The sequence below is a fragment of the Pyrgilauda ruficollis genome, unplaced genomic scaffold, assembly GCF_017590135.1.
Source record: "Pyrgilauda ruficollis isolate IOZ18807 unplaced genomic scaffold, ASM1759013v1 scaffold200, whole genome shotgun sequence".
Classification (NCBI taxonomy): domain Eukaryota; kingdom Metazoa; phylum Chordata; class Aves; order Passeriformes; family Passeridae; genus Pyrgilauda; species Pyrgilauda ruficollis.
The window spans coordinates 696902-715170 of NW_024519208.1; the positions used below are offsets into that span (position 1 = coordinate 696902).

Consider the following 18269-nt stretch of genomic DNA (forward strand, 5'->3'; position numbering starts at 1 on the left):
TCACAGTTTATGAGACTGTAATATAAATAAAAACTAACAAACGTCTAGGTCAAAACCAAAAAAAAACAAAAACAAAAACAAAAAAAAACACCCTCCTTGCACATCTTGTGGGGTGAAGGGCTCTCAGATTCCTTTCCTGAGCACCCCATCCCTGTCTCCTGCCACTGTTCTGGGAAAACCATGCCAATATCTGGGTTTATAAAGGACCATGCAAGGACAAGAGCAAGGTCTGGGTCCCAGAGAGGTCCTGCTGAGCAGAGGCTGCAGCAGCTGAAGCTTTTTGCATCGGGGCTTTATTCTGACGGGGGGCAGGATTAGGGGTACAGCCCAGGCTCTGCCCCACAGCTCAGCACCCAAAGGGTTTGGGCACCTGCGGAGCTGCAGCACAGCCAAACCCAGAGAGATGAGGGAGCAGAGACAAGGCTGGTGCCAGGCAGCTCATCCTCTGCTTCCCGGGGTGCTGGAGGAGGAATTTGAGCAGTGGGAACATCCCTGCTCCCCTGGCTGGAGCAGATGCTCCCCCACGTGTCTCCTGTCCCTGTGATGAGCTCGGGGAGCTGTGCCTGATGGGGTGGGCGTCCCTCGGGTGCTGTGGGTGTTCCTCGGGTGCTGGGGGTGACACCCACGGGTGCTGGGGGTGTCCCACGAGTGCTGTGGGTGTCCCTCGGGTGCTGTGGGTGACACCCACGGGTGCTGTGGGTGTCCCTCGGGTGCTGTGGGTGACACCCACGGGTGCTGTGGGTGTCCCTCGGGTGCTGTGGGTGTCCCCCAGGAGTGATTTGGCTGACCCAGGGGTGCTGGGTGTGTCCCCCAGGGGTGATGTGGCTGTCCCTCGGGTGCTGGGGGTGCCCTGGCAGGCGGGAGCAGGGGAAGCCCAGGCCCTTGGCACTGTCACTGCAGCACAGCTGGGTGCAGAGATAAGATGAGATAAGATAAAGTGTCTGAGGCTGCCAAGGTGAGCGGAGGTCAGGTCCCCACAGCCCCAGGTTACGCACACAGAGCCCCAGACTGGCTTGGGTGAAAGGGACCTTACAGCCCACCTTGTCCCACCCCCTGCCGTGGGCAGGGACACCTTCCATACCCCAAATTGCTCCAAGATCTGTCCAGCCTCTCCAGTACTTCCAGGGATGGGGCACCCACAGCATCTCTGAGCACCCTGTGTATCTCTGGGCAATATCCAGGTGTCTATTTTCATTTTAGGAAGGGTTTTGTCCCTTCACTCATCTCCTGGCACCTTTTCCTGCAGTGCCAAACACTGAGCAGAGCTGATGGCACGGCCAGGGGGTTCCAAGCTGCTTTTTGCCTGATTTTGCAGAAAATGTGAGCAAGATGCTCTGTGGGAGAGGGGAGCTTCTGGGGCAGGCAGGATTTTTGTATTTCAGAGTTTCAGCAAGGGGTTGAGTGCTCTGCCTGGGGCTGGCGAGGGGCTGGGCTGGCAGGGCAGCTCCCAGCCTGTCCTGCTTCCTCCGTGCTCCAGCCAGTGGCACCCCTGGCACCTCCTGGGGCTGGCAGGGCTGGCAGATCTGTCCCCAGCACTCTCCAGTGCTGCCAGCCGTGAGAAGCTTTGGCAGCAGCTCCAGAGCCAGCCCAGGAATGGCAGGGCTGGGTCTCAGCCACAGGCAGGGCAGCCAAAGTCACCTTCTGCCCCTGCCCTCCCACCTCCAAATTTGCTTTTTTCTTCCTTAAACTCCCAATTTTAAATAAAACTGTCGTGAAACCACTGACTTGAGCTGGAGCTTTTGGGAGACCTCAAAACCTTTTTTTGTTATAAAGTATTTTAAAAACTTTTTAGTTAATAGCATATTGTTAAAGTTTACAGATAATTGTTTTAGTTAATTATTACAAGTACATGCATATTTGTTTTATATAATGTTTGGGGTTTTATTAATAATACATAACATATTATGTATAAAAGGAGGATATAAAATTATACATTAAATACATATATCTTAAATATATAATAAATAGAATAAATATAATAAATTTTATATATATATATATATATATAACTTTATAGTATAATAATTATTATACAGATTATATTCATAACTTAATATTTGCAAAAACATTTAACTAAATATCTGTTTCATAGTGCAGATGTAATTTCATGCATGAACTTAGCTTGGACTCAGGAAAATTCCGACGAAGTTTCACTCGGTCATTTTTTCAGACTGGAAGAAACTTGTAGTGAACAAATCCATCTTCTAAGGATTTAGTCCCTTTTGCAGGAGTAACAGAAACATTTAAGATGATGACAAGTATATATATATATATATAAAATATTAAGAGGAGGAAACTCTTGGGTGCCACAGCTCTGGGTTGGAGGTGAGCTGGGTGCCCAGGCCGGGTGGGAACGAGGGCACACCAGGGGTTAATGGGGGTAACCCCCTCGGGCAGCCCCCGTGGTCCCCCGGAGGAGGCTCCGCAGCCCCCCGGATGTGGGTTCGGCTCGCAGGGTGGGGAGGGGCTGCAGGGGGGGAGGCCCCGCAGCCGGGCGGGAGCTCCAGCTGGGGCTGCCCTACATTTCACATAATTTCACATTTCACATTTCGTTATTCTGCTTCCTGCACCGCCCCCAGCCCAGCCCGCGCCCCGCGCTCCCCTCTGCCAGGCGGGTGCCAGGGCCCCGTGGGCACAGAGGGTGCCCCCAGCCCGTGGGAACCCCCCCGCCACGGGCACAGCACCTCCCGAACCCTGAACATCCTCGGGGGGCTCATGCCCCCTCCTTGTGGGAAACGGATTTGGAGGAAAGGTTTAAAGTTTAATAGAATTCTTACATTCTTAATTATTAAATTATTACATTTAACAGAATTATTAAATGTTTAATATTTAATCGAATTTTTATGTATATATATTTTATATAATATATTATAAATACATTTATATTATTATGTATATAATATATAATTTTAATATATTTTTATAATATATAAATTTTTATATTTAATATATATTATATAATAAAACAATATATAATATATATTATATATTATATATTATATATATTATATTTTATATAATTTATATATATTTTTATAATATATCTTATTTATATAATATATATAATAAATAATAAATATTATTTATATGTAAATTTTAAGATAATAAATTTTTATTTAGAAATATTACAGAATAAGACATTGTCAAGAGAAAAATATAAATAAGTTTTAAAATATGGTTTTATAAAAAATATTAGATATTTTAGAAAAAATAGAATTATGAAAGATACATTGTAGTAAGATTTAGAAAAAAATTTAATCCAACACCTCCCGATCCCCAGTGACAAACTCCTGGCTCAGCTGGGGGCACAGGGCTGTGCTGCTGGGTCCTTTCATGCCCAGGGCTGAGCATTTCTTCAGCCTCCTCCTCTTCCTCCCTCGGCGTCCCTTAACCCACCCATGGCCTCTCCGTGCCCCCCTCGACCCCCTCTCCCACAACCCCGAGTGCAGGGGAGGGACTGCACCCCCAAAAATGCCAGGGAGGGCACCCCGGGCTGGTGTTGTTAATTAATTTTTTATGAATGGGATGGGATTGTTGGGGTATGTTTTTTCAGTTTTATTTGTGGTTCAAAATAATAGGTTTATTATATGGTTAGAAGAGTAGGAAGATGGTAAAGTTTATGTATAGTTAGTGGTAGTTAAAGATTATTTTTCTTTTAGAGTATTTTAAAAACTTTTAAATGAATTGTTATTATTTACTATTTAGTTAATATATATTGTTAAATTTTATATATTATTTTTAGTTGATTATTAAAAGTATATGTATATTTCTTTTGCATAATGTTTGGGGTTTTGAATTAATAACACATAATATATTATTATTGAGTTTAAAATTTTTAATTAATTTGTTAAATATGCTTTTATGCAGTTTTAAGCTTTAGTGTATTTTAAAACTTAAGTTATTGTTTAATGTTTTTGTTTGTTATATTATTGTATTTTTTTCTTTTTAGATGTTGTAGCTGTAGTTCATTTTTTGGGTTTTACTGTAATTTTTGTTTGTTATATTATTGTAATTTTTTCCTGTTTTTAGATGTTGTAGTTGTAGTCAGTTTTTTGTCTTTTTTGTTTTTAAGATTTGGTTTTTTCAGCTTCCTAAAAATCTTCTTACCTTTACCAGTTCCCACAGGACCCGACAGGTTCAGCCATGGAGAAGGCACCCAGGGCCAGGCTGGTGCCACTGCCCTGTGCCACTGCTCTGTGCCACCATCCTGTGCCACTGCCCTGTGCCACTGCCCTGTGCCCACTGCCCTGTGCCACTGCCCTGTGCCCACTGCCCTGTGCCACTGCCCTGTGCCCACTGCCCTGTGCCACTGCCCTGTGCCCACTGCCCTGTGCCACTGCCCTGTGCCCACTGCCCTGTGCCACTGCCCTGTGCCCACTGCCCTGTGCCACTGCCCTGTGCCCACTGCCCTGTGCCACTGCCCTGTGCCCACTGCCCTGTGCCACTGCCCTGTGCCCACTGCCCTGTGCCACTGCCCTGTGCCCACTGCCCTGTGCCACTGCCCTGTGCCCACTGCCCTGTGCCACTGCCCTGTGCCCACTGCCCTGTGCCACTGCCCTGTGCCCACTGCCCTGTGCCACTGCCCTGTGCCCACTGCCCTGTGCCACTGCCCTGTGCCCACTGCCCTGTGCCACTGCCCTGTGCCCACTGCCCTGTGCCACTGCCCTGTGCCCACTGCCCTGTGCCACTGCCCTGTGCCCACTGCCCTGTGCCACTGCCCTGTGCCCACTGCCCTGTGCCACTGCCCTGTGCCCACTGCCCTGTGCCACTGCCCTGTGCCCACTGCCCTGTGCCACTGCCCTGTGCCCACTGCCCTGTGCCACTGCCCTGTGCCCACTGCCCTGTGCCACTGCCCTGTGCCCACTGCCCTGTGCCACTGCCCTGTGCCCACTGCCCTGTGCCACTGCCCTGTGCCCACTGCCCTGTGCCACTGCCCTGTGCCCACTGCCCTGTGCCACTGCCCTGTGCCCACTGCCCTGTGCCACTGCCCTGTGCCCACTGCCCTGTGCCACTGCCCTGTGCCCACTGCCCTGTGCCACTGCCCTGTGCCCACTGCCCTGTGCCACTGCCCTGTGCCCACTGCCCTGTGCCACTGCCCTGTGCCCACTGCCCTGTGCCACTGCCCTGTGCCCACTGCCCTGTGCCACTGCCCTGTGCCCACTGCCCTGTGCCACTGCCCTGTGCCCACTGCCCTGTGCCACTGCCCTGTGCCCACTGCCCTGTGCCACTGCCCTGTGCCCACTGCCCTGTGCCACTGCCCTGTGCCCACTGCCCTGTGCCACTGCCCTGTGCCCACTGCCCTGTGCCACTGCCCTGTGCCCACTGCCCTGTGCCACTGCCCTGTGCCCACTGCCCTGTGCCACTGCCCTGTGCCCACTGCCCTGTGCCACTGCCCTGTGCCCACTGCCCTGTGCCACTGCCCTGTGCCCACTGCCCTGTGCCACTGCCCTGTGCCCACTGCCCTGTGCCACTGCCCTGTGCCCACTGCCCTGTGCCACTGCCCTGTGCCCACTGCCCTGTGCCACTGCCCTGTGCCCACTGCCCTGTGCCACTGCCCTGTGCCCACTGCCCTGTGCCACTGCCCTGTGCCCACTGCCCTGTGCCACTGCCCTGTGCCCACTGCCCTGTGCCACTGCCCTGTGCCCACTGCCCTGTGCCACTGCCCTGTGCCCACTGCCCTGTGCCACTGCCCTGTGCCCCTGCCCTGTGCCACCATCCTGTGCCACTGCCCAATGCCCTGTGCCACCGCCCTGTGTCACCCCTCTGTGCCACCATCCTGTGCCCCTGCCCTGTGCCATTGCTCTGTGCCACTGCTCTGTGCCACCATCCTGTGCCATTGCCCTGTGCCACTGCCGTGTGCCACTGCCCTGAGCCACCATCCTGTGCCACTGCTCTGTGTCACCACTCTGTGCCACTGCTCTGTGCCACCATCCTGTGCCACTGCCCAATGCCCTGTGCCACCGCCCTGTGTCACCACTCTGTGCCACCATCCTGTCCAACTGCCCTGTGCCACTGCTCTGTGCCACCACTCTGTGCCACTGCCCTGTGCCACCGCCCTGTGCCACCGCCCTGGCAGCAGCCTCAGCCCCTGCTGGGCACAGGGCACGGCTCGGGGGTCCTGCTCCCCTCGGCAGCCCCAGCCCAGCCCTGCCAGGGGCTCCCGCTGCTCCTGAGCTCCCGCCGTGCCCCGAGCCCCCGGCTCTGGAGCCTGCTGAGCTCCAGGTCAGTTTTAATTAAAAACTTTACAAATCAAGAACTGGTGTTTTGCTGAGGACAAACAAACCTGCACATGTACCCCGAAGCAGACGGGAGGGTCTGCCGGGCTTGTCCCGGCAGTTCGTCCCATTTCCTCCCACTCCTCCCCCCAAGTTTCGCTCTGCCCTGGGACCTCTCCACAACGGCCAGGGGAGCCAAAAGCTGCTGGTGCCTTCAGTGCCACCCCCGTGTCCCCCCACCACTGCTGGAGGGATGTGGGGGCTCCTGCCTCAACCCCCTCCACCTGGCAGGGTTTAACTCTCCCTTGGCTTCCCACTCGTGCTGGGCTTGGTTCCCCCTCGCAGCATCTCAGCCTGGGGAAGTGAGAGCCGAGCCTCAGACACGGCACAGGCACAGCTGGGCTGAGCAGGGGCAGGGGCTGCAACAGCCACAGCACCCTGTGCCCAGCCCTGCCCGGGCAGGGGGCTGATTTGGGGTTGTCCTAAGGGGGGACGTGGGGTTGTGTCCCCAGAGAAGCACGGCCAGCCCCGAGCCCCTTGCTGGGGAGATGAGCCGTGAATTTAGGTCACTCAGGGCTCACACACGGGGAGTTTTCAGCACTGAAGGTTCTTCCCCCGAGGGTGCTGGCACTGCCCAGGCTGCCCAGGGAATGGTCCCGGCCCCAAGGCTGCCAGAGCTGCAGGAGCGTTTGGACAGCGCTGCCAGGGGTGCTCAGGGTGGGCTTGTTGGGGGGGGTCTGTGCACAATCCCTGTGGGCTCCTTCTAACCCAGGATATTCCAGGATTCCACCCATGCCAGAGTCACATGCAGTGGGACAAGGACATGGTGCAGTGTGGAACAGGACAGAGCCAGGGGATGTTCCCAAAGCCAGCAGGGCTGGATCCAGCAGACAGGGCAGGCACTGCCCACACCACCCCTGGGCTGAGACCACAAGAAAGGAGGATGGAAAATGGGGCTGAGATGGAAAATGGGGCTGAGATGGGAAATGGAGCTGAGATGGGAAATGGGACTGAGATGGGAAATGGGACTGAGATGGGAAATGGGGCTCCCCTGTCCTGGCTGAGCCCTCTCCTGCTGCAGCAGAGCTGTCCCTGGGATCTGGTGAGCCTCTTCCACGGACTGGGGACAGAGCCTGGCGCAGGGACTCACCTCACTGTGTGGTTTCTATTACTCCTCACATGAAGCTGAAACCTGACATCAGATCACAAAACCCACTGAGTGAAGAAATCTGGGGAGGGAGGGGGAATCCCCCATTGGGTCCTAAAGAGGCACCACGGTGTCCTCTCCTTTCCCCTGAAGCCAAGGCACAAAGGCCACCGTGGTCCCGGTGTCCCAGGGCTTGGATCAGCTCCACTTCAGGGCACCTTAGCAGGCTGAAACTTCCTGATCGTCTCCCATGGGAATGATGGATCCACTGAGCTGTTTTAGCTTGAAAAACCAGGAAAAGTACCCCAAGAACAGCACATTCATATCCCAGAGACATCCAAAACTCTAACTCAGCCAGGCAAAAACTCTCCTGTGCCTTCCTCCTGTGGGGCACCCATCCCTGCTTTGGGACTTGTCCAGCTGGCAGGGATTATATGGGCAGGCCTGGGTGCTGTCCCCTTCCTTGTCCATGGGCAATATTTACCCTCAGGTTTGACAGCTGCCTCAGTCCCTGCTGTTTGCACCTGTGGAGTTGCTGGATGTCCCATTTGGCACCTTGGACAGCCTCAGTGGGCAAGGCTCCTGTCCCTGCCCCTGCTCCATGTCTAACTCCTATGACAGCCATCTCCTTCGCTCCACCTCTCACTTTCCTTCTCCCTCCTCCCCTCCTCTCCTTCCCCCTGTCCCCATCCCTTTTTCCAGAGCCTGCTGCCTGTGCCTGTGCCCGGACCAGGCTCCCCAGCAGGTTCTCCCAGCCCTTTCTAGGTTTCTCCCACCCCACTGTGCCTCAGCCAGCCTTGGCCCCACGCCCTGCTGGGGAGCACGGTCCCACCGGGGCAGCCCTGGAGATCCCCCGGCCTCGGGGGTGGCGCTCAGATGGTTTCTGGGGGCGAGGGCGCCTTTCCTTTCCATTCAGAGGAGATTTCCCCGCCCCGTGAACAGCACTGAGGGTTTCCTGCCCGTGGGCGGATTCTATCTTGGGCTGCAGCCGCGCCGGGGGACCCCACCTGGGGCCGGGGATGCCGCGTTTCCTCCTCCACACCATTCCCAGGGCGCTCTCAGCAGCCCAGCTCATTTTTTGTAGATTTTAAAGCTGTTTGCCAAGCCTCCCGGGCAGGATCGAGCTCACAAAGCAGGTCCTCAAGGATCCCCAGGTTCTGCTGTGCCTGTGCGGGATGATATCCCACTGCTCGTGGAAAATAGAGCAGAAGGACCTGGTCCTCACCTGGGTCACCTGTGGGAAATGAATTTGCAGAGAAATAAAATTTTAATTTTTTTTTAAATCAAACTTTAAAAATTCTCTGCAAATTCATTTCCCACAGTCACCCAGGGTGGGATTTCTGTACAACCAGAACATCTGAACATGACAATTTGGGGACCACTTTCTTTGAGTCCTCAGGGCTGGGGTGCACTCTCCAGTTCTTCATCAGCAGATGAAGGGCTTAGGGATGATCATGGTGGGTGTGAGGAGGGTGAGCAGCACCGTGGTGGCTGTGGGAGGTGGCTGGAGGGGTTTTGTCGCAGCAGCAGCGTAGCAAAGGAGCACGGTTGCATTTTTCAACGCTCCGCACTAAACACGGGGCTGCACTCAGAATTCCCCCTAGAAGTTTTTTTTCCAACGAGCTGCCCCGAGGCTCTCTGACGTGGGGTGGAGGAGTTTCCATTCCAGCTCTGCCCGGGCTGGGGGCTGGGTTCCTCCTGCAGGTCCCAAGGCCTGTCCCCTCATTGTGTCCCGTCCATCCCACAGAAGGGGACGTGGCCCTGCCTGGCAGGTGCCTGTGGATGCTCAGTGCCCATCCCACTGTCCTTGCCTTGGTTTCCCCAGCTGCAAATGGGGCTGAGGGCTGTGCAAACCCACTGGGCAGTTCACACCAGGGCTGTCCCCTCCTCAGCCCAAGGGCCCTGGGAGCACAGTGGCCCTGGGGACACACATGGCCCTAGGGACACTCGTGGCTCTGGGGACACACGTGGCCCTGGCCATGTGCAGCCATCAGTCACTCTGCCAGGAGCAGAGCCCGATGGAGGGGGGTGTCCTGCCTGGTGACAGGGACCCCAGGTGGTGGCAGTGGGGGAGCAGAGCCACTGGTGTCCCTGCTCTATGCTGTGCCCATAGGAAGAGAGGAAAAAGAGGGTCCCTGATGCCTCCTGGCAGGGAGGACAATGAGGATGACAATGCCCTCAACATCACTTCTGTCCCCACAGCTGGAAGGAAAGGAGTGAAATAGGCTGGAGAGAGGGAACCATCCCTGTCACCAGTGTCCCTCAGATGCCCTGTGGGGCAGCCCCAGCAGGAAGGGATGAACTGGATCTGCCATGTGTCTCCAGAGTGTCCCACGGGGGACAGTGACTGTCACAACTCAGCCGGCAGGCTCGGAGCAGTGGCAGGGGCTGCTGGTGACAAATGGCACCCGAAGGGAGGGTGGCAAGCAGAGCCAAGGATGCTCCGAGGGAGCTGCTGTGGCCCCAGCTGGGCTCACCCTTTGGTGCAGGAAGTGTCCCCAGGGGTGCCAGGAGGGTGTCCCAGCTCTGCGGGGGTGGCCAGGAAGGAGGGGACACCCTCGGGGGAAGGGGTAGACTGTGGCCAAAGCAGCCAAGCCAAGCCCAGAAGTCGCCCCTGCTGGGAGCCCATCCCGGGGGCTGCTCCCCAGCACAGGGGCTGGGAGAGAGCTGGGGACAAAGTCGCTGTAATGTGAGAGATGGGCGGGCCTTAAAAAGAGGAAAAAAAAAAAAAAAAAAAAAAAAAAAAAAAAAAAAAAAAAAAAAAAAAAGAAGAAAAGGGTTTTGAGGCCTTTTTTCTCTCTCGCTGTTGTTGTTGTTATCCATAAATAATAATTAAACCACCATTTCCAGCCCAGGCCACTTGTTTTAAATTTCCTGGCTAAAGTGATGTAACAGCTGTGCGTGATGCAACGCCATGTGGAATGCATCATGCAGGAAACCAAAAACAAAATCGCCTTTCTGGCCAGGAGCTCGGCACGGCTCCTGCCCCCAGCCCCCGGTGCGGGGGTCCCGCAGCCCCCACGTCTGGGCTTTGATGTCCCCGTGGGAGCCGGCTCTGGGTGCAGGGGGACAGCAAGGGGGGGACACAAGGGGGAGGCAGCTCCTGCTCCGAGCCTGCTGAGCTCCAGGTCAGTTTTAATTAAAAACTTTACAAATCAAGAACTGGTGTTTTGCTGAGGACAGACAAACCTGCACAAGCCTGACACGTACCCCGAAGCAGACGGGAGGGTCTGCCGGGCTTGTCCCGGCAGTTCGTCCCATTTCCTCCCACTCCTCCCCCCAAGTTTCGCTCTGCCCTGGGACCTCTCCACAACGGCCAGGGGAGCCAAAAGCTGCTGGTGCCTTCAGTGCCACCCCCGTGTCCCCCCACCACTGCTGGAGGGATGTGGGGGCTCCTGGCTCAACCCCCTCCACCTGGCAGGGTTGAACTCTCCCTTGGCTTCCCACTGCTCCAGGGAAGAATAAACTCTGCCCATCCCTCTGCCCCATCCACCTGTGCCCTGTGCCAGTGACCTGCCTCTGAACTGGAGCTGGCCAGAAAGGACAGAAAAAGGAAAGAAAAAGAAGAGAAAGGGAAAGGGAAAGAGAAAAGAGGAGGAGAAAAAAAAAAAGCTAAGCAAAAAGAAGATAAAAAAACAACTCAAAGCTGCAGTGGGAAATCAGAAGTCAGAGCTGAGGCATTTCGGCAGCCGGGCCTGGAATGTCTGACTCACACTGTGACTAAATGCAAATATGAACTCAAACCTGCTCCTTAAAGTCCTCGGCATCCAGCGAGGAGCCCCGAGCTCCCACCCGCCCCTTGCCAGTGGCCAGCCCGGCCAGACAGTGGCCATTCCAGGATGGGCACCTGCAGCCAGCAGTGCCCGCAGTCCCGCTCTCTTCCACCCCCCTGAGCAGGGCTGAGAGGGAGCCTGGGGCAGGATGGGGCTGCCACACCTGGCTCTGGATGGGACACACTCACCTGCTTGTGTCCCTCGCTGTCCCCACGCTGAGGGGACCTCCTCGCGCTGTCGGGGGCTCAGTGCAGCCACCGGCCTCGCTGGGCGGTCCTGGCCCGTCCATCTCCTCTGGACCAGGCACCAGCTCCATGGCTGTGGGTGGCTGTCACAGTGTCCCCAGCCACTAACAGAAGGAAAAAGGGTCTGGGTACCTGGAGGGGGCAGTGCCATGGCCAGGGAATCACAGGGTGGAAACCCAGCCCAGCTCGAAGGAAATTCCAGGGAAACGGGGAATTTCTCCAGTATATATATAATTTTTTCTAAAGCCTATTTTGTTGCCCAGCACTGACTTGTACTTTATTAATTTCCAGTTTTGTAAGAGGGGGTGGGAGGCTCTGAGGGCAGTTGCTGGTGTCCCACAGCTTCCGCTGGGGACAGAGCCTCCCCCACCCATTTCCACTGTACAGAGGCTGGACCAGCTCAGTGTTCCCAAGCTCTCCTGGCCAAGGACTGACCGAGCCTTCCCCAGACCCTCATGAACCCCTGGAATGTGCCCTGGGGACATTGACAGGCCAAGGTGGGGGATCAGAGGCAGAACAACCTGCCCCAAAGCTGCCTTTGAACAATCCATCCATCCATCCATCCATCCATCCATCCATCCATCCATCCCTCCATCCATCCATCAGTCCCTCCATCCCTCCCTCCATCCATCCATCCATCATCCATCCCTCCATCCATCCATCCCTTCTCAGGTCTCAGCCTTTCCTTCTGCACCAGCAGCTCTGAAGACACAAATGGGACCTGCAACTCCTTGCTGATCTCAGTGACCTTGACTGGTTTTTGCCTCTGGGAATGGGGCCAGGACACCTCATTCAACCCTCCTGGGTCAGGCAGGCTCTGCCTGATGCTTGTTCAGGGCTCCTCTGCCCAGGGATGCTGGGCTCACACCCAACAGCACCTACAATGGTCTCCAAGGCTTCCATGTGAGCAGAGTGGCCCTGATGTCATCACACAGAGGGGAAACTGAGGCACTGAGACCAGGGACAGAGGTAAAAGCCCAGCCAGAGGAACTGCTCCTCTTCCAGGGGAGATCACAGAGTCATGGGAAGGTTTGGGTTGGGAGGAACCCTAAATCCCATCCAGCTGCACCCCTTGACGTGGGGAGGGACACCTCCCACTGTCCCAGGCTGCTCCAAGCCCCCTCCAGCCTGGCCTTGGGCACTGCCAGGGATCCAGGGGCAGCCACAGCTGCTCTGGGCAGCAGAGCTGAGGATGACATCATGGAGGATGACCTGCCTGTGGGGGAAGCTCTCCATGCCCTCCTTTGGACAGTGCTGCCTTTGGAGCCTCCACTCCACTTTTCTCCCCCGGCATTGCCAGCTCTGAGCATTGCAAGAGCCTCTGTGAAACTGCTTCATTTCAGCCACAGCTCCCAGCTCTTGGACACAACCTCAGCATTATTTTCTTATTTATCAGCTGTGTTTTAGCAGCACAAACAATTGTGAAGATGATGAAAACTGCTATCCCCATCCCAAAGGTCCAGGGGATGGAAACAATGAGAACTCAAGCTGTTCTTGGGGTTCTTGAGAGAATCTTGACAATTCTGGGGGCTGCCCTGTGCAGGGCCAGGAGCTGGACTCTGATGATCCTTGTGGGTACCTTCCCACTCAGGAGGTCCCAGAATTCTGTGGTTCTGTGTCGCCCATGCTGTGTTTTGTGCCTCTACCCCACCTCATGAGGTGCCCAGGGGATGTTGAAGTTGCCCCTAAGCCTGAGGCTCCAGTGCTTCTCCAGGTGGAGAATGTCACCGGAGCCCCTCTGGTGTCACCTCTGGGTGGACGTGTCTGCAGAGCATCCCCGTGGTGCCCCTTGGTGCATCCCCTCTGCTTCCTCCTCCCCGACCAAAATAGCCTGAAATGGGAAACTGAGGGGGCCATGCTGTGAACTGGAAGGGGGAACTTCTCAGCTTCAGGAAAAAACCCCACAATGTCAGAGGAGTTTTCAGCCTTCCTGGTTCCCCACAAGCAGGCCTGGGGACACACTTTTTGCCATGATGCTGCCACCCACCAGGAAGGAGGCTTTATTAATTATAGACTAATTAATTACAGGCTGCAGAGCTGGGTGGAGAGAGGTCTAAGGGGGTTCAACAAGGGCAGGTGTAGGATCCTGCACCCGGGGAGGAACAACCCAGCACGGGCTGGGGGTGACCCCGCTGGAGAGCAGCTCTGCAGAGAAGCACCTGGGGGTCCTGGTGGATGACAAACCGTCCCTGAGCCAGCAGAGTGTCCTGGGGCCAGGGGGACCCTGGGGGGCATCAGAGGAATGTGGCCAGCAGGGCAGGGAGGGATCCTGCCCCTCTACTCAGGGGCACACATCTGGGCTGCTGTGTCCAGGTCTGGGACAAGAAGGACAAGGAGCTACTGGGGAGAGTCCAGTGGAGGCCCCAGAGATGATTTGGGGTCTGAAGCATCTCTCTGACACGGAGAGACTGTGGGAGCTGGGCTTGGTTAATCTAGAGAAGACTGAGAGGGGATCTCACCAATCCATACAAGCATCTCCAAGGGGTATCAGAGGATGGTGCCAGACTCTGTTCTGGTGCCCAGCAACAGCACAAGGAGCAGTGGCCATAAACTAAACCACCAGAAGTCCCACATCAACATGAGGAAGAACTTCTTTCCATGAGGGTGGCAGAGCTCTGGAACAGGCTGCACAAAGACTCAGGGGCACACATCTGGGCTGCTGTGTCCAGGTCTGGGACAAGAAGGACAAGGAGCTACTGGGGAGAGTCCAGTGGAGGCCCCAGAGATGATTTGGGGTCTGAAGCATCTCTCTGACACGGAGAGACTGTGGGAGCTGGGCTTGGTTAATCTAGAGAAGACTGAGAGGGGATCTCACCAATCCATACAAGCATCTCCAAGGGGTATCAGAGGATGGTGCCAGACTCTGTTCTGGTGCCCAGCAACAGCACAAGGAGCAGTGGCCATAAACTAAACCACCAGAAGTCCCACATCAACATGAGGAAGAACTTCTTTCCATGAGGGTGGCAGAGCTCTGGAACAGGCCGCACAAAGTAGCTGTGGAGTCTCTGCCCAAGAGAGGGAGATTCCAAAACCCACCTGGATGTGTTCCTGTGTCACCTGCTCTGGGTGACCCTGCCTTGGCAGGGAGTTGAACTGCATGATCTGGAGAGGTCCCCTCCAAGCCCAACCATTCTGTGAAACAAAAATTCTATTTTCAACATAGATCAAGTGACCAAAACAGCTCAGAGCAGGAAAATCTCCTCACTGCTTTCATTCTCACACTGTCCTGGCCACAAATGCCTGTGGAAAACCAGCAAGGCCCATCCCGTCCCGTCCTGTCCCATCCCATCCCACCCCTCCATCACTTGGCTTTGCTGAGCCACCAGCAGCAGCAGAGCGAAGCTCAAAGGTTTAATTACAATTGTTGACAGGGAAATTACGGCCACAGATGCAAAATTAGAATATAATTGTGTTAGGGAAATGTTTCATCTTCTCCCTGTCATCCCCGGGAGCGGAAGGCAGAGGGGGAGCAGCAGGAGAGGGATGGTGTTGGTGGGAGGCCTCACAGTGGGGGGAGTGACAGGGCTGGGGGTGCTGGGGGGTGACACCAGTCCCGAGGGCCACTGAGCCCAGAGGAAATGCAGCAGAAGGTGGTGAATGGCTCCTTTTTACAGAGCAGCAGTGACGAGGCAATGCTTGCCTTCCTTCACCTAGAGCTGGAGAGGGACTGGGGACAAGGCCTGCAGGGACAGGACCCAGGGAATGGCTGCCACTGCCAGAGGGCAGGGCTGGATGGGATCTTGGGCAGGAATTGTTCCCTGGCAGGGTGGGCAGGCCCTGGCACAGGGTGCCCAGAGCAGCTGTGGCTGCGCCTGGATCCCTGGCAGTGCCCAAGGCCAGGTTGGACAGGGCTTGGAGCAGCCTGGGATGGTGGAAAATATCCCCCCCCAGGACATGAGCATGGAACAAGATGAAGTCTAAGGTCCTCTTCACCCAAAGTGTTCCATGATTTTATGATTCCTTGTGCCTTGGACCAGCACCTCACTGCCATCCCACACCCCCATCCTTGCTGAATTGGGGCAGGGACCATCCTCACCCGTGGGATGATCCATCCCTGATGACAGGAGGTGACTTTGGTCAGTGACCCCATTTAAATGCGGGCAATTCTTTCCACTTTAAAAAAAAGAAAATAAAAGCCAAATGGCCCAAAGCTGCAGGTGACAGCTGGCCCCAGATCTGGCTGCAGAGGGGTCAGGCACAGGGAAACCCAAACCAGCACTGCTGACAGATGAGATTGGAGCTGCCTGGGCAGGGCAGGAGAAGCAGCTTTTGCCAAGGAGAACAGCCCAGCTCCTCCAAGATCCCTGTGTTGGGATCCAGGGTGGATGCAGGGAGAGGAGGTGAACCCCTGCCCACACCTGCTGCAACCACGTGTTTGTGCCGCTGTTCCTGCACCTCATGAACCACGAGTGACTGGTAAAGCACCATCCCTCCACCCTCACGCTGAATCCCAGCTCCTCAAAAACCCACTGGAGGTGAGTGAAGCAGCTCCCAGGACCCTGGGGAATGATACAAACTCCCTCACCCCAGAGAGCCAGGCAGACACACATTCCACAGTCCCATTGGCACCTTTGATCCCAAGCACCTGCCAGCGGCTTCCAAGTACCAGCACCGGCTGCAACAGGAAAGTAGGCAGGGAAATGGGTGGGGAGTGTGTTCTATGGGTGACACAGACAGCGGGGTCCAGCGCACTTGGTGACATAGAGCTGTGTTGTGGGGTCACACACTGGAGAGAAGGGATGGGGAACCACAGGGGCCTAGATAGGCTGGAGAGGAGGAATTGTGCCAAATCATGAAGTTCGACAAGTTCAAGTGCAACATTCTGCACATGGGTCAAGGTAAATCCAAGCAAAAGAACAGGCTGGATAAAGAACAGATCAGTAGAAGCCCTGGGCAGAAGGACTTGGGGTTGGTGGGTGAGAGGCTCAGCCTGCCCCGGCCATGGACACTGACCCAGAAACCCCCCCTGTGCTGGGCTGAGCCCCCAGCGTGGGCAGCAGGGCAGGGGGGATTCTGCCCCTGTGCCCCTGTGCTCAGGTGAGAGCCCAGCTGCAGAGCTGCCCCAGCCCTGGGGAACAGCAGCAGGAGGACGTGGAGCTGCTGGAGCCAGGCCAGAGGAGGCCACGGAGATGCTGCCAGGGCTGGAGCCCCTCTGCTCTGGAGCCAGGCTGGCAGAGCTGGGGGTGCTCACCTGGACAAGAGAAGGCTCCAGGGAGAGCTCAGAGCCCCTGGCAGGGCCTGAAGGGGCTCCAGGAGAGCTGCAGAGGGACTGGGGCCAAGGCCTGGAGGGACAGGACACAGGGAATGGCTGCCACTGCCAGAGGGCAGGGCTGGATGGGATCTTGGGCAGGAATTGTTCCCTGGCAGGGTGGGCAGGCCCTGGCACAGGGTGCCCAGAGCAGCTGTGGCTGCCCCTGGATCCCTGGCAGTGCCCAAGGCCAGGCTGGACAGGGCTTGGAGCAGCCTGGGACAGTGGGAGGTGTCCCTGCCATGGCAGGGGGTGGAACGAGACGAAATTTGAGGGCTCTCCCCACCCGACACGTTCCGAGGCGACTCCAGGACCTCACACACGGACTCTCCATCCCAGCCCCGCTGCACTGCAGGGCCCGTTCGGGGCCGGGTCTCACCGCGGAGGCCTGTGCAGGCCTCAGCGCTGGCGAGTGACCCCACAGCGGGGCTGCCCCTGCCCCACCACCCCCGGGGCTGCCCTGTGCCGGGGGTACCGCCGGCCCCAGCGCCGCGGAAGGTGCCCCCGGGGCCCCCGAGGGGGCGGCGCGGCCGGGCCACAGCCGCCACGCAGGTCCTGCCGGGCCCCTTCGGCCCCTCGGCAGGGGTTCCGGGGGGTGGCGGCTGCGAGGCAGCAGCTGCCGGGCGGGGGCTCCGGCGGCAGGACCCCCCGGGACGCCGGCCCTGCGCGCCCTGCCCCGCCGGGGGCCCCGTCGGCGGCGCGGGGGGAGCTGTGGGCGGTGACGGCACCCAGCGGCCGCCTCCGGCCCGCCGGCCCGCCCCCCGCTCGGTGGGCGGGGACCGCGACAGTCCGCCCTCTGGTTGGCCGCACCACCTGCCAATCACATCAACAGAACATTTCCATTGGTTGGGGCCCCGCTGCCTTATCAGTCCATCTCGCGGAGCTCCGGTGTCGTCACCGGCGCTGTTCGCCAAGCCGCCCGTCCCCTTCCGCTAGGAAATATAGTTCCCGCCACGGCCGTGCCCCCGCCGCGCCCCCGCGGCCCCGTTCCACCCTCCCGGACGCGGCCACGCTCGTGCCGGTTCCGCGAGGCCCGCGCGCCGCGGCATCACCTCTCCGGCTGCCCGCTGTTTGTGCGGACGGCGGAGTGATACGGCGGGGGCGGGGCGTACGGCCGCGAGTCGTGAGGGCGTGTGGGGGGAGGCGGCAGAGGCGGGCGCGGGGGGGAGTCGCCGTCGCTGCTGCCGCCGCCGCGGCCGGGGCGCACGCGCCGCCCGGTGCGGGGCGATCGCGCCGCTTCGCTACATTGTATCCGCCGGCGGCGGAGAACAATAGGCGCCGCCGCCGCCCCCGGGCCTGGGCGCCGCGGCCGCCCCCGCCCCCGCCGCGACCCCCGACACCCTTCATGCGCTTCCCCTGCCCCGGGCGCGCCGGGCCTGGAACAGGTAAAAAATAAAATAAAATGTAGAAATAATAAAATAATAACCAAGCCAAGCCGGCCGTGCCGCCCTGGGGCTGCGCGGAGAGGGGGTCCCGGCGCAGCGGGTGCGGGGGTGCCGGAGCTGTGGGTGCCGGTGTAGCGGGGCTCGGAGCGCTCGGGGTGCGGGCGCGGAGCGGGACGGGACGGGCTCGGCGCTATTGTCCCCTCGGCAAAGTTTGCCGGGGCCGGGGGAAGGGGGGTGGCAGCGGCGGGGCGGGCTC

The 18269-nt window shown here is 57.3% G+C and overlaps 1 protein-coding gene across 10 annotated transcripts in view; it reads left to right on the forward strand.

Moving 5' to 3' along the window:
• Positions 1-17826: 17826 nt before the first annotated feature.
• The window catches only part of TCF3 (transcription factor 3), an 82589-nt gene continuing 82146 nt past the window's right edge, over positions 17827-18269 (forward strand). For all 10 annotated transcript variants that reach the window (XM_041467102.1, XM_041467105.1, XM_041467106.1 and 7 more), the window contains exon 1: positions 17827-18013. The gene's annotated coding sequence lies outside the window, so the exon portion shown is untranslated. The remainder of the gene's footprint in view (positions 18014-18269) is intronic.